The sequence below is a fragment of the Cololabis saira genome, chromosome 9 (genome assembly GCF_033807715.1).
Source record: "Cololabis saira isolate AMF1-May2022 chromosome 9, fColSai1.1, whole genome shotgun sequence".
NCBI lineage: Eukaryota > Metazoa > Chordata > Actinopteri > Beloniformes > Belonidae > Cololabis > Cololabis saira.
In genome coordinates, this window is record NC_084595.1 from 12,497,130 (window position 1) to 12,513,172 (window position 16,043).

Consider the following 16,043-nt stretch of genomic DNA (forward strand, 5'->3'; position numbering starts at 1 on the left):
GGTTTCTGAATGCCAGGTCCAAAGGTTTGCAATACCCTGCACCTTGCTGGGATGGACTCCTTAGGTCATGACATAACTATGATGTAGTAAAAAAAGATGTTTTTATATTCTTTTTGATAATATCTCTACTCCTCTCAAAGACACATGCTAACAAACAATATATATATATATATATATATATATATATATATATATATATACAGTGCAGGATGGCTAAACAGACTGTAAGTATGCATTAATTAAATGCATAAAAGAACTTTGCAATTATTTTTAAAAAGAGAAAAAAGAAAACAGAACCACTTGATTGCTTGGTTATTCATTCATATTACCATAAAAAAACCTCTTGTTTCGTCTTTTTGCTTTTCCACTTACATGTGATCACAGCAGATCAATATTTACCCTCTTACCCCCTCTCTTCATCTGTGACACCAACCATCAGCATATCTCTTTAACCACATCCAGAAACCCTCCCTTTGGTATTCCCCTTCTTTCATGTCTGGATTATCTCCTAAATAAGTGTGTTTTTTCATTTTAAAAAATCTGAGAAAAACCCAGTTCTGCACGATTCACAAAAAACTGTCATTGTGATTGATTATCCACTCTGTGCAGCTGCCACTTTCATGCACATTACCTACCAACACCTACTGACATTTTACAAAACTGCTTAGCTGTAAAACTCTCAGCTACTCTCTGTTAAGTTCTTCCAAGAACATCAACATGTTGGAAATTGTTGGTTTGAAAAAAAAGTCCCATATCTTTTCAAGGCCATCGAAGGTACAGAGCTTATATGAAGCATCTGCTCTTCTTCAAACAATTGATCCAAACAATTGACTTTTACAAAGCTGTTGGTCTCTTTCATCATAACACATGTAAAGTGTTTGACAATTTTATTACCTTGCCTTTTTTCACCCTGTGTTTTAGTGCATGTATCAGGGAAAAGGTCTTTTGAAACAATAAGATTATATTTGCATCTAATATAATTTCTTGAAACATTAAACTTAATGAATCTCATCTGTAGAGACCAAAAATACAATAAAAACATTTGGGACTTGAATCACTAACAATCAAACTTGCCGTTTGATGATGAAGGATTTGAACTGTTTAGATGAGATGATGACAAGTGCACCTTACATAACCTGAGCTAGCATTGTATTGAGATTTTATAAGTGTCTTTAAATGATGTCAATTGTTACCTAGGGAAAGAAGTAGATTTATAATTACAGTCATAAAATGAAATCAGAGACAAACTGAACCTTCAAGACTTTCTGAATGAATCTGTGCCAGGAAAATTAAATGTGCAATTTCAGGTGGAAAATCCCCATAAAGCTGTCTCTTTTCATGAATATATATCGTGATAACATAATAAGAAGGCAGCGGCAGCTAAAAGGCACTCCCAGAAGTTGAATAAGTCAACCTGGAAAATAATCTTTTATGTGCTGGAATTACAAAAGAAATTATGCTTGAACGTTGGAGACAGTTGCTACTGAACATTTCACTTATATTTGACCACATTTCTCTTCAAATGCAGGGTAGCTTATTCTTCAGTGTTTAAACAGTCAGTTTTTTTTTTTTACTTTTTTAAAAAGTATGCAGCCTGTGTTCAGCACAAAAACTCAACAGTGGCCCAATATCCTGATTTGTGATGTAAAATAGTCATTTTAAACCCTGTTGCACCATTTTTGTTGACTGTGTTTTAACCTTCAGCACGGGTGTCCTAAAAAATAAATAAATACATTTGAATAATCATATCGCCAGGTATTTCTTATCCTGCACGTTTTCTTAAACCTGATCTATCGATGTCTGAACAAGTTTAAGCAGCTTTGTCTACAAAATGACACATTTATCTCACCTTACACATTCATTGTTTTATATCCCCTTTTTATGCCTGTGCAGTGGGAAAATAAGTAAAGTAAACTACTGAAAAGATAAAACAATACATTTCATCAAGATTGCCTGATTTAGAAGGTTTTAATCTTTAACTCTACGCTACTCTACACCTACTTTACTCTACTTTACTCTACTCTACTCTACTTTACTCTACTCTACGCTACTTTACTTTACTTTACTTTACTCTACTCTACTCTACTTTATTCTACTCTACTCTACTCTACTCTAATCTACTCTACTTTACTCTACTCTACTCTACTCTACTCTAATCTACTCTACTTTACTCTACTCTACTCTACTCTACTCTACTTTACTTTACTCTACTCTACTCTACTCTAATCTACTCTACTTTACTCTACTCTACTTTACTCTACGCTACTTTACTCTACTGTACTCTACTCTACTGTACTCTACTCTACGCTACTCTACTCTATTCTACTCTACGCTACTCTACTCTACTCTACTCTACTCTACTCTAATCTACTCTACTTTACTCTACTCTATGCTACTTTACTTTACTCTACTCTACTCTGCTCTGCTCTACTCTACGCTACTTTACTTTACTCTACTCTACTCTAATCTACTCTACTTTACTCTACGCTACTTTACTTTACTTTACTCTACTTTACTCTACTCTACTCTACTCTACTCTACTCTAATCTACTCTACTTTACTCTACTCTACTCTACTCTACGCTACTCTACTCTACTTTACTCTACGCTACTTTACTCTACTGTACTCTACTCTACTGTACTCTACTCTACGCTACTCTACTCTATTCTACTCTACGCTACTCTATTCTACTCTACGCTACTCTACTCTACTCTACTCTACTCTAATCTACTCTACTCTGCTTTAGTCTACTCTGCTTTAGTCTACTGTACTCTACTCAAGTCTATTAAATACTGCAACCAATGGGATTTCCATTCCATCTCCCCCGTTCTAGTAGTGTCTTAAAAGGTTGCAAAATCTGCTAGGTGGATGATGTAAGTTTGTAAATAAGTATAACTGAAAAGAGAAGCATATTTACATCCTTATGGACATCAAAATGAAATCCATGTAACTGTGAACCTTTTTTTTGATTTAGTCTAGAAATACAACACTAGAGTACTGGCATCAATGTCATGGGATTACCTTTTCTCATAGTACGTAATGCAACCTTGACTTTTTGTTTCTTTTTTTCGTAATAAAAAAACAAATAAAACACAATCCACATTGTGGCACTGCTTTGGCAACATCGGTGTGTGAGAGAGGGCTGACTCTCATTGGTTACTCATTGAAAGGTCAAGTGGTGGTGAAAGTCACTTTGGAAAGTCAGCTGTCTCCCTCCTATCTGTGTCATAACTTTTCTGTATCACTTTATTGGATACTTTGTTGAAGGAACAACTGACGAAATTCACCTGAGATTTGAGGGTTTGGGAATTGGAGAAGCATAACTGAGCAATGACTGAATATTCCTTTCATTATGGATTCAGCGGATTCTCGGCCAGACGCCCTCTCTGGTAATGCCTCAACAAAAGCACTGTATGCCCAAAGAATGTGTTGTAAATGTGCCGAGAGTGTGTCGCAAACACAGAAACATACCCAACGCAATTGTATTTGTTATCTTATTCAATCTTGATGGTAAGTAAAAGCAGCAAAAAACTCCTGATTCCTGATTTTGTGCAGATAGATTTCACAATGAGGAATGTAAAAGTCCTGTGTGTGTGTGTGTGTGTGTGTGTGTGTGTGTGTGTGTGTGTGTGTGTGTGTGTGTGCGTGCGCACGCAGGGGGGGTGTACAGATACAACAACCTTTTTTAGTTGACCACTGAAGCTTCTAGCTTTTAAAATATGTGTATACAATGTCTTTTTTCATGTATAGGAAGAAAAATAAAGAAACACTTCATTACAAGGAAACATTATATAGGAAACATATTAGAACTACTAGAACTACTAAGAGGAAAATAGTCTAGGAAATAGTCTAAGTAGTGTACCGTTGAAAAGGACATGCAGATCTTTGAGCTGTTGACAGAAAACCAGAGTCCAACCAGAGGGCTGTCAGCTAAAACCGCTGAGAGATGATCAAACTCCTCCAAGAAGGTTATTCAACACGGATTGTTGCAAAAGATGGAAGTCTCTCAGTCTGTTTCTCAAATTTGGAACAATTAAAAGCAACGTGCAAAGCCTGAAAAGGAATAAGGTACAATAGGACCAAGACAGACGCCAGAGAGTCAGAACAGAGAACTAATCTAAGAACGTCCATCGCAACCTTTATTCAAGCGGAAACGATCCCACAGAGACCAGACAGCCAGAGACCTTTATATAACCTGTACAACATTGTATAAGAAATATGTATGATTCAACAAATGATGTGTTCATAAAAAGTATCATTGCAGACATATAGACATGGCAGTAGGATGGCATGTCAAACAAAGAGGCCAGTCTCAGGTCAACTAACAAAGTGTGATGGAAATTGAATTAAAAGTGTATGTGGTCCATGGCCTGAAAAGCTGATCTGTCAAATGATGTATGAGAAAGTTGGAACCTGATTGATGAAGACTTTTACTCTTCGTGAAGTTCATGCCTCCCAAGATCTAAGTATCATTACAGGTGCAGGAAAAGTACTGGTTTTTCTTTTCTTGTTCTTTTATTTGGTCCATGGTTCCGTTTATTTTTGTGTCTTCTCCTTTCTTTGAAAAAAATGACAATTTACTGTCCTTCCATCCATCCATCCATCCATCCATCCATCCATCCATCCATCCATCCATACGGTACGGACAAACAAACAAAACACACACACACACACACACACACACACACACACACACACACACACACACACACACACACACGCCTATGTGCAATTTAGTATGACCAATTAAAAAAAAAAATGTATTATACAGTGGGACAAAAAAGTATTTAGTCAGACACCAGTTGTGCAAGTTCTCCCACTTAAAAAGATAAGAGAGTCCTGTAATGTTCATCACACGTATATCTCAACTATGAGAGACAAAATGAAAAAAAAAATCCAGAAAATCACATTGTGTGATTTTTAAAGAATGTATTTGCAAATTATAGTGGAAAATAAGTATTTGGTCAATAACAAAAGTGAATCTGAATACTTTGTTACAGTATATACCCTTTGTTGGCAATGACATAGGTCAAATGTTTTCTGTAAGTCTTCACAAGGTTTTCACACACTGTTGCTGGTATTTTGGTCCATTCCTCCATGCAGATCTCCTCTAGAGCAGTGATGTTTTGGGGCTGTCGCTGGGCAACACAGACTTTAACTCCTTCCAAAGAACTTCTATGGGGTTGAGATCTGGAGACTGGCTATGCCACTCCAGGACCTTGAAATGTTTCTTACGAAGCCACTTCTTCGTTGTGTGTTCGGGATCATTGTCATGCTGAAAGACCCAGCCACGTTTCATCTTCAATGCCCTGCTGATGGAAGGAGGTTTTCACTCAAAATCTCAGCATACAAGGCCCCCTTCATTCTTTCCCTTACACGGATCAGTCGCCCTGGTCCCTTTGCAGAAAACCATCCCCCAAATCATGATGTTTCCACCCCCATGCTTCACAGTAGGTTTGGTGTTCTTTGGATGCAACTCAGCTTTCTTTTTACTCCAAACACGACAAGTTGTGTTTCTACCAAAAAAGTTCTATTTTGGTTTCATCTAACCATATAACATCCTCCCAATCCTCTTCTGCATCATCCAAATGCTCTCTAGCAAACTTCACACGGGCCTCGACATGTACTGGCTTAAGCAGGGGGAACGTCTGGCATTGTTACTTATGGTAGCCTTTTTTGCCCCATATATATATATATATATATATATATATATATATATATATATATATATATATATATATATATATATATATATATATATACATATATATATTATGTATGTATATACCAAATGATTTTACAGCGTGCGACTGGTCACTTGTTTTTAACAGTTGTGGAATTACACCCAAAACAGAACGTGCAAATATCCAGCACAGCTGCACTGAGTTTGGTTTTCTAATTTGCAAAGCTGCATATTCTTGATTTTAGCATTAGATTTTTTTTAAATCAGGTTTATTATATATATTCCACCAATTGCTAACATGTTTCCTTCAAATATTTTCTCACCTAACTGAGTGAGGAATAAGACTCATGCATCACAGGGGTAATTTTAGGGATTTGATCCAGAAGTGCAGGAATATAGTTACTGGAACAGCAAAGCTACAATGACATCATCCTTTTAAAACTAATGGCTATTATTCAAAAACATATGGCTGTCAGCCACATGTGTAGTTCCCCCCACTTAGCGCAAGCAGTCACATAAAACACACACACAAACACACACAGACCTCATCTCGCTCCCTTGTAGACTCATATGAACATGAGAACAATTGCTTCTTTGTTTTATTTTACTTTGGGCCTATTCCCAATTTTGTTTGGATCTCTATAGATGTTCTAGTCATAATCGCTTTCCACATGTCCCACTAGTAGAACGTAAACTGCAATCAATGACCAAGAAGATGGATTGGAATGATTTGTCATTTTAACCATGATCTCAGGACTCCAGAGGAATTTGGTCCATGTCATGCTCATCTCTTGGATTGGATCCTGCAGAAATGTAATAATTGCTCGGAGGTCAGGCTCTGGGTCTCTGGAAAGCGCCTAGAGACAACTTCTGTTGCGATAGACGCTATATAAATAAAATTGAATTGAAAAAAAAAAAGAGAAATGCGAGGGACGTTCACAACGTCTGCAGTTCAACAGCAGAGTCACAAAGACAAGTACATTTCTGCAGCGACACACAGAGGACGTCCTAGTGCAGGGAGTTATTTTACACTTACATCTGAATGTGATTTTTATATGTACAGTATTACAAATTTGGCACCGAGCTGCCAACACAATGTCCTCTGAAATGCCCCTGTTAAACTGCTGCTTTCTCGTGTTTGCCATAAAAACGCTATAGAACGATACCGTTAAACACAAGCGGCGGTTTTACAGCAGTTGGGAGAAATAGAAGCGGCTTTGAAGACACATAAATGGATTGTGAACAGAGATCTCACTTTTTAAAACCTTGAGGCTAAGCTATGGTTCAGAGCTCTATAAAACAAAACATTTGGATCTAATGAAGAAAAAAAAAACAGGTTAATTTGCTGCAAAATATTTCTGCTTGCAGCCCTTAAAAAAAAAAAAAACTTCTCTGTTTCCTCATGTTAATGTGTGTTTTAATCTGTCAGTGGTGTCAGAAAGGTTCTCCAGCAGCGCGTTTGAAACTCAGAGGGGAGGAAAAGGTAACTAGTGCTTTGTCTGGTATGGAGTTATTAGTCAAAGTGATCTCAGATGTTGGAAAATATTTGGAAGCAGTTTTTTTTTTTTAACATCTGAAATGCTTATTTTTTATCCTGTCAAAGAAAAAATAAATAAACTGAGTCATGCACTAATATTAAAGATGGATAGCTAACCTCCTCTGGCCCCCCCACCTGGAAGAGGCACCTACAGGTGCATTGGGCTTGGTGTAAGGTGGGGCTTGGTCACTGAAACTGACTACTTCACTCACGGGGAAGATGCTTGGCTCGTGTTGGATATAGTTGGTTTCCCCTCAAAAACACAGCTGAGGTTCTGTAGGTTGAATTCCATTCTACTTTTTCGCAAAAACAAAAGTGACAGTCTTGAAATTGCAACAAGGTCCCGAGGTAGGGTTTTTGTTTTACAGTGTTTTATGAGTGACCGTAATTCTTGTGAAATGTCTTCCCGTGGGACTTCTTTATATGAGCGTAACTCTCCCAGATGTTCGTCTTGTGAGACTTTGCTCCAAACCAAAGAAGAAGATCTTGTCTTCGAACTAGGCAGACAGAAAAATCTTTAGTTTTGGACGAATTGTATTACTCCTACCACCAGTGGCGTCAATTCAGTCAAAGCTAAGGTATGGCAAGGTTACGAGTCACAGAACTTAACTAGAGTATCAATCAACACGTCCAGCAAATACTCATCACAGAAGTCTGCTATGTAGCTTATCTGTGTGGTCAAGAAAATTGGAACCTTTTCAAATGCAGTCTCGCTCACTGCAAAAACTCAAAATCTTACCAGGAATATTTGTCTTATTTCTAGTTAAAATGTCTCATTTTTAGTCAAAAAATCTCATTACACTTAAAACAAGAGTCATCACCAGAAAAATAACTTGTTATTTGACCATTTTCACCTGTTTCAAGTAAATTTTCACTTGAAATAAGTAGAAAAATCTGCCAGTGGGACAAGATTTATCTTCTCATTACAAACAAAAGAATCTTGTTCCAGTGGCAGATTTTTCTAGTTATTTTAAGTGAAAATCTACTTGAAACACGTGAAAATGGTTGTTTTTGAGTCTTGTCTTAAATGTAATGAGATTTTTTTTTACAAAAATTTGACATTTTAACTAGAAATAAGACAAATATTCTTGTTAAGATTCTGAGTTTTTGCAGTGTATAATAAATAGTGAAATCGATCATGTTGTTCTGATTTGCATTTGTAGTTATTCTATATGCATTAAGTAATAGAATAATCAATACAAATAGACACAGACTAATTCCATAAATGTATTTAAAAAACAAACATTTACATTTTCCCTTGAAGCCAAGGTGTGGCGGCTGCCATACCTTGCCATACCCAATTGTCGCCCCTGCCTACCACCGTTGTGAAAATAGCCAACAGAAGATGAAGGCAGTGGATAATAATTGAAATGGTCATTTGGTCTGGTCATATGACCGACTAGATCACATCCATTACACTTGTGCACAGTGCTTTAAATTGAAAAATAAGTGCCAGTACTCCCCAATCTACCTGCTGTCTATCATACAAATATGGGACAAAATCATAAGTGATATGTATAAAGTATGTCTGTCTGTCTGTCTGTCGTTTTATTGCACAGAAGTTACAGAGAACAAAGCCAAATCCACATGAGCCAAATGAAAAGTGTCATGGAGCCACGGTCATTAACCTTCGTGGTGTTAACGTGGCATGGAAAATGCCATTGACAAAATAAAGATATAAAATAAAAGAAGTGTCAAAACATGACTGTTTCCTTCTGTAAAATAGATTTCTTTTCAGTACCTGGCCTGTGCAAATGCCACTTCATTAATATAATGTGACCTTTTACCTAAAAATATGTCTTCAAGAACTCAATATATTGACCAGCCACACACAGAGCCTCTGCGTAAACATGCTGAATATCAAATAGTCCATGGTCAACATCACAGCTGTGATCGTTTTCCTTCCACTTTTCCTTTCATCCGAAACACCTACATCCACTTGAACGTGTACACAACGTGAAGTGCACCATGACGTGGACGGCGAGTGTTGTGCGTCAAAACAAAATTTTCCTTCTGTGGAAAATATATATATTTATCAACAGAAAAACTAGCTGTAAACTGTGGAGAGGTCGGAGGAGGGTCCTGGATATTGGTGAAAGCCGGGAAAAGTCCCACTACGCTGGAAAAAAGTGCCAAAACATTGAAGGGGGGATTTAAAAGTGTCATTACTGCATACCAGTGCATACAGGCCCACTTAAATCACTGCTTGTGCGCTATACTATGGAAACGTCTGATACAACCACCTCATGATTGCGTATAAAGATTGTTGCATGTTTCCATTATACGTTCCTTGGGGATATTTAGGTTATATGCAATTCTAAAGGGTCTTAAAAAAAAACTTGTCATTGCTTTTTGTTATTAACAAGATAAACAACGTAAAGAACAATATAAAAACCACCATTGCCTTGGAAATGTAAGTTGGACTAGACAAAAGGTAGAGGTAAAAATACAAGGATCTTTCTATGAGGGCAATATCCCTGAGATGATTCATCCATTCTTTAATGGACTCGGGAGAAAACCACATATTTGCAGTGAAATCTGCAAATACGATCTTCCTAAGCGCTAACGTTGCGTTATCGCTAAGGGAAGAATCATCATTAAATAAAGACAAAGTAGGGTGTGTAGGGATTGGAAAATGCATAATCTTTTCCAGATACTTGGCTACTTTATTCGAAAAATAAGAAACTGAAGGATATTCCCAAAACACATGAAGGTACAGTATGTAACAATAGCATTCTGGCTACATTTAGTGCAGTTTGGACTATCTACAAATTTCATTTTAAAACTCCTGTATAGTGTGGCATACAATTTGTGCACAAACTTGTAATGTATAAGGTTATGTGCAGGATTTTGGCACAAAATAAATATATGTGCTGAGCTAAATTGCAACCCCTGTTGCAACACCCTGTTTCACCTGTTTCGTCTCCCTCCAGATCCAGCTTTGTGAGAATGTTCTTATAGTAGTGCTGGAGTATCGCTTGACAGTGGGTGTGTCTGACAATTTTGATTGTCCCTTTTAACAACCAATTGTAATACCAATAAAAAATAACCACATTTCTTCTCACCAGGCAGATGAGAAAGGTGAGTACTTTGCAGCAGTCCTGCCCCAATGATTTTATTAGCTACCAGGCTGTCTAGCTTCAATTTAATTGTCTAATGATCAATATAAAAGGTTTATTCACATTGTGAACTGTCACAATGCAATGGATCCATACTCAATTTGGCAATACTTGACACGTTTTGGTTATTGATTTTGGGCTCTTTTTCCATTTATTTTGAAGGAGTTGCCTCCGTCACAATAAATAGAAATGAAATGAGTCAATCTTTATGTGCTATGAGACATCCAGAGGTGTCAAGTAACAAAGTACAAATACTTCGTTACCTTACTTAAGTAGAAATTTTGGTTATCTATACTTCACTGGAGTAATTATTTTTCAGAAGACTTTTTACTTTTACTCCTTACATTTTCACGCAATTATCTGTACTTTTTACTCCTTACATTTTAAAAACAGCCTCGTTACTCTATTTCATTTCGGCCTTTAAAAAAAAAGCTATCCAGTTAAATTGTGAATTTGGTTGTGGTTGTGGCACAATGAAGGATGTTCTTGTCCAGTTTTGTTCTTACATCCGTTGCCCTCAGATTCCTGCAACTAAACTTGGATGTACATTCCAATAAACATTAGGATAAATGATAACATGCCTCTGAAGTTTGACTTTTTGCACCATTACAATACTTATAGGCAACTAGTCATCATATCTCCTGCTCTCTGAAACACATGTTAATGCTCAATAGTACACATATATGGTTCTTTAATATATTTGCATTATACTAAGATGCATTCATTTTCAATGGTTTTTGTCCTTAATGGCTTTTTTTTTACTCTTGCATTACTTTTACTTGTATACTTTAAGTAGTTTTGAAACCAGTACTTTTATATTTTTACTTGAGTAAAAAACTTGAGTTGATACTTCAACTTCTACAGGAGTATTTTTAAACTTTAGTATCTATACTTCTACCTGAGTAATGAATGTGAATACTTTTGACACCTCTGGAGACATCTTATGAATATGTCCCTGGTGATGTTCCGTGGGAAGTGGTTGAGGAGTGTGGGGTCACAGGCCCTATGTTAGGGACTGTTGGGCCCCTGTGAAACCATAGCAGCAATATAGTTTGCATTGCCAGCCAAAGTTGCTCTTTGCTCATTACCTTTATATTTAGAATTTCTAGACGCAGTCTAACCAGGTGTGAAGGGTTTCCAGTTCAGACAGCTTAGAAATGCATCTTCATGTGATACAATTGGCTTAACGGAGTAGATGTCCCAACAGTCATCAGTAGGGTTTCCACCTTTCAGAAATAGAAATAAGGGACGCCCTGATTTCAGCAGCGCAGGAGCCAAAAAAAAGCCCCAAAACTTCTAAACTGAATAAAAATGTGTTTATTTTATATGAAAAAACAAAATGCTTTGATTTAAAGTTTAAAGTGCTTTAATAGCATTGAACTTGCATGACTGTACAGACAGACAACCATACTAGCAACTGAAATAGCCTCCTATGCTACGTATGTCCACATCAGCCCAGATGTAGAATATAGATACAGGTGAAGAATATGGTGTAAAAGTTAATTTATTTCAATAATTCAACTAAAATATGGTGTAAAAGTTAATTTATTTCAATAATTCAACTAGAATATGGTGTAAAAGTTAACTTATTTCAATAATTCAACTAGAATATGGTGTAAAAGTTAATTTATTTCAATAATTCAACTAGAATATGGTGTAAAAGTTAACTTATTTCAATAATTCAACTAGAATATGGTGTAAAAGTTAACTTATTTCAATAATTCAACTAGAATATGGTGTAAAGGTTAATTTATTTCAATAATTCAACTAGAATATGGTGTAAAAGTTAACTTATTTCAATAATTCAACTAGAATATGGTGTAAAAGTTAATGAAAATACGGTACAAATCGTGTCCCGTATTAGTTCAATACGGGACGCAACATTTTTTTATCAAATAAAGGACAATTCCGTATTTTACGGGACGGGTGGCAACCCTAGTCACTTGGTCAATTAGGAGTCAAGTAAGAAGCATTTCTGTCTCTAAAACCTCCAAGCTGAAGCCATGGTCCTCAGTAGAAAAGGGACGGAATTCTCTCTTTGGAGTTACTTCCTGCTCCAAGTGGAAGAGTTGAAGTATTTTGGAGTATTGTTGATGACTGGGGGTAGAACAAAAATTACGATTGGGGGGGGTAAGGTGGATTGTGGGTAAAGTCAAGGTAACAAGTGAGATAACAGTTTGTTTTTTTTCATTAGAGTGGTTGGGCCTGTTGCTTGTGATCAGCGTCAAGACAACTGTATTTTATGTATGTCACTTTCAGAGAGTTACCAATAGATCTTCATATTTTTTACTTTGGTACAGGATGCATGCATTTTACCAACGCTGACATCTGTGTGGCATGACACAAGTTGGTTCTGTAAATATCGGTCCGTTGATTTTAAGTTCCCACTGCTTTGATGAAACAGGGGCGGTTTGTTATGTAACTGACAGAATATGTCATTAGAATTTTGAGAAAGTCATGCTAACATGTTATAGAGTGCTGCACCCAACCGTAGGGTGACAGATCTCAGTGGGTTCCTAAGAGAGACAATACTGTACACAGGGCCGCCGCAAGGGGTGTGCGAACCGTGCGACCGCACGGGGCCTCGCGCCCCAAGGGACCGTTTTTTTTTGTTTTTTTTTTTCAAATGTTTTTTTTTTCACATTTTTTTCGTTTTTTCCCTTATAAATATCAACAGTCACGTTCCATTACAGACCTAAATGTGTACTAGTCTGTGCATATCAATAAATATATGTGCAATGATGCGCGTGTCGGTTGTTCAATACAACTGATCAGACCAAGCGCAGACACAAGCTGCTCTGATCCAGACGGGTGGAGTTGGAACAAACTGTCACACAATGTCGAGAGAACGAGACAGAATCAGGAAATTTCCATCAGGGGATGAAAAAAGAAAAAAAACTAAAGAAAATGGAATAGTTTAATGTCTCTCTGAAAGGCTCGTTTGATAAATTTGTTACAAAAATCACTGATCCGACCGGGTCTCAAGCAGCCGTGGGGCCCTGCGTCGAGGCAAGCCAAATGATGATGAGGCAGGGGAAGGTATGCAGTATTTTGCTAATTGGAGAGTTAAAATTGCGCATATAGACACCCGATCCGACCCGAAAAACCAAAAAAATTTTGCACGCGTGAGCGTAGCAAGTGCGCGAGGGCCCCCCCCGGCCATTTCGCACAGGGCCTCGCAAATCTCCCAGGTGGCTCTGACTGTACATTACATTAATGGTAAAATAGTAGATATGAATTGCTGTTAGACATACACTGCTCCAATGAAATTGTTGCTCATCATCAAGCAAAAGCATGTATGCTGGATATAAAGGAAATGTAACTTAAACTCTAACAAGTCAGACTAACGGTTACAACAATGTGGCGTCATGTCAGAAAAAGTTGGGACACTGACAAATACACGGGTTTAATTTCCTCTTTTTCCTTTATTCTTTAAATCACATTGAATATAAATTCTTCTGACCACGAAACATGATTCACAGCGCAGAAACGAGCTCTTCTTTTGTGAACAGTAATGTTTTGTGAATTTAACTGCGTCGTGGTGCTTGACAAAGGTTTTCCAAAGCCGTCACTTGTCCATGTGGTCACATTTCTTATTGATGAATGAAGGTTCTTGATGCATCGCCATCTGAGGGATCGGAGATCACAGCGTCCCGCTTTGGCTCGCTCCCCTTCCTCTCTATGATTTTTTGATTAATGTATGTGTTGATAAAGTGTAGATCCTCTACCCATCTGATTCTCAAACACGCTGCCTTTCATGGAGGCCCCTTGTGCGTCCAATCATCACGGCAGTCACCTTTGGCATCACCAGATATCAATGCAAAAACTGGTGTATATTAACACATTAAATGAAATTTACAAGAAACATTTTTACCATCTGTAAAGAAATAAAAGTCACCATAAATATGAGCCAACTACTTTTTTTTTTTTTCTCTCAATCAGTCCAACAGGATGTTGTCTTGCAGATCACCTCTTAATAGAACAAATCTGGATTCGGGTCCTGGGCTTTTTCAGGCTCTTTTGAAGGCAGTTGAAGTAATGATTAAAAAGCAAAATCCACATCTGAGATATATTTTCCAATACCAAAGCCATTACTGAAACCAGATGGGCAAGATGTGGGTCCGTTTGATACTTCCTGGTTTTTAACAAGCCTTTTTATTGACGGACTGGTTTCATGTTTTTTGTTTATGGATTTTGTACTGACATGACAGATTCCTGCTCATTACATTCAAACATCCATCATCAACTCACTAAAATTTAAGATTCTTGTTGATTGTAAATACAGACAGCCTTTGTTAAGAGTTTTGGATAGAGTGTGCATTTCAAAGGTATATAGTTCGTTTCAAAGGAAATGGTTCTGGAAAAATCCCGCCTGTTCTGCATTGAGTATTCACTGTGAAAAAGGTACTTTGAAATTTGACAGTTCATCAGCCCAGTGAAGTAATCACAACAGTTGACTATCGTCATGAGCTGATGATTAATCGCGTCCCTCTCAGGATTAGCATTTACATGCTACATACCATGACACCAACAGCCTGTGAAACGACATGGAACACGACTCCAACCCCACCCAGATATCACTCAGGAGATGGGAGGGAAAACAATCTGATGTGGAGATTTTGCAACATTATGATTTATTTAATTATTTAAAACATAAAATTGAGAGTCAGAGGCACCTCTGTTTGACAAGACTGTTGAATTTGAAACTGGTGGTCTGGGCAGCGCCTGCCCCGCTTGCTTTTAACAGTCATACATCACATGTGAAGGCTAAAATGTGGGCTCTCAGAGATAAGAGATGGCACGGTACGCGAGATGGCAAGATAGCTTCGAGACGCCATATTTATCAGTCTACGGGTAAGAGACAGCTCCTACTCACGCATAACCGACCTTTAAAAATGCAAATAGGAAACCTTTAGAGGGAGGCAGTTTTCTCCCATCATAGCGTATATTTGACTCAATTTTACTCATTAAAGAGGATTATGTTACACAGCTTTATAATTAGATGCATGATAAAAACTGCAAATATGAACATGTTAAAAAAACAATATCCCATGCACACTCACACACATTTATTTTTTGTCTTTATTCTTTATTATTTATATATTGCATTATTAGTTTGCCATCACTTTTGTATAGTTTTACTTTCTGTTTTTTTGTATGTTAATCTTGACATGAAATTTTAATATCTTCGGTGGAGGCTTCAAATAAGCCCATTGGGTTTTTTGCCTCTTCCTGCACCTATAGTGTTTATCATTGATATGTCCTGTATATTTTTTTAAAACTGTGCAAAACAATAAACTAAACTAAAACTAACTGGAAGTGGTAGTTCAGATAATGAGGGTTACTATATTTGATCATAAATATATATATGTAACTGTTGATAAACCACCAAAATATGTTTTCTAAGCGGGCTTTGACAAGACGAGATTGAGTGCAAGTTTTAAATAACAGTTTTGTTTACGAACTATTCGACTCCTACTGGATCATTTGGCGTCCTTTGGTGGTCCACGCTCATTAACAACCCTCCGGCGAAGGATCCGTGGATGTACCAGCATCAAGGTCTAAATATAATTCTTTAGTTAGTTTGTTTGTTTCTAAGCTTTCAAATTCCAATACACATGTTATGAATAAGAAACAAAAAAAGCAACACAATCCTCAATACTGCTGGAGCCAAGCTGCAAAATCTGAGCTATGGCCCATATGG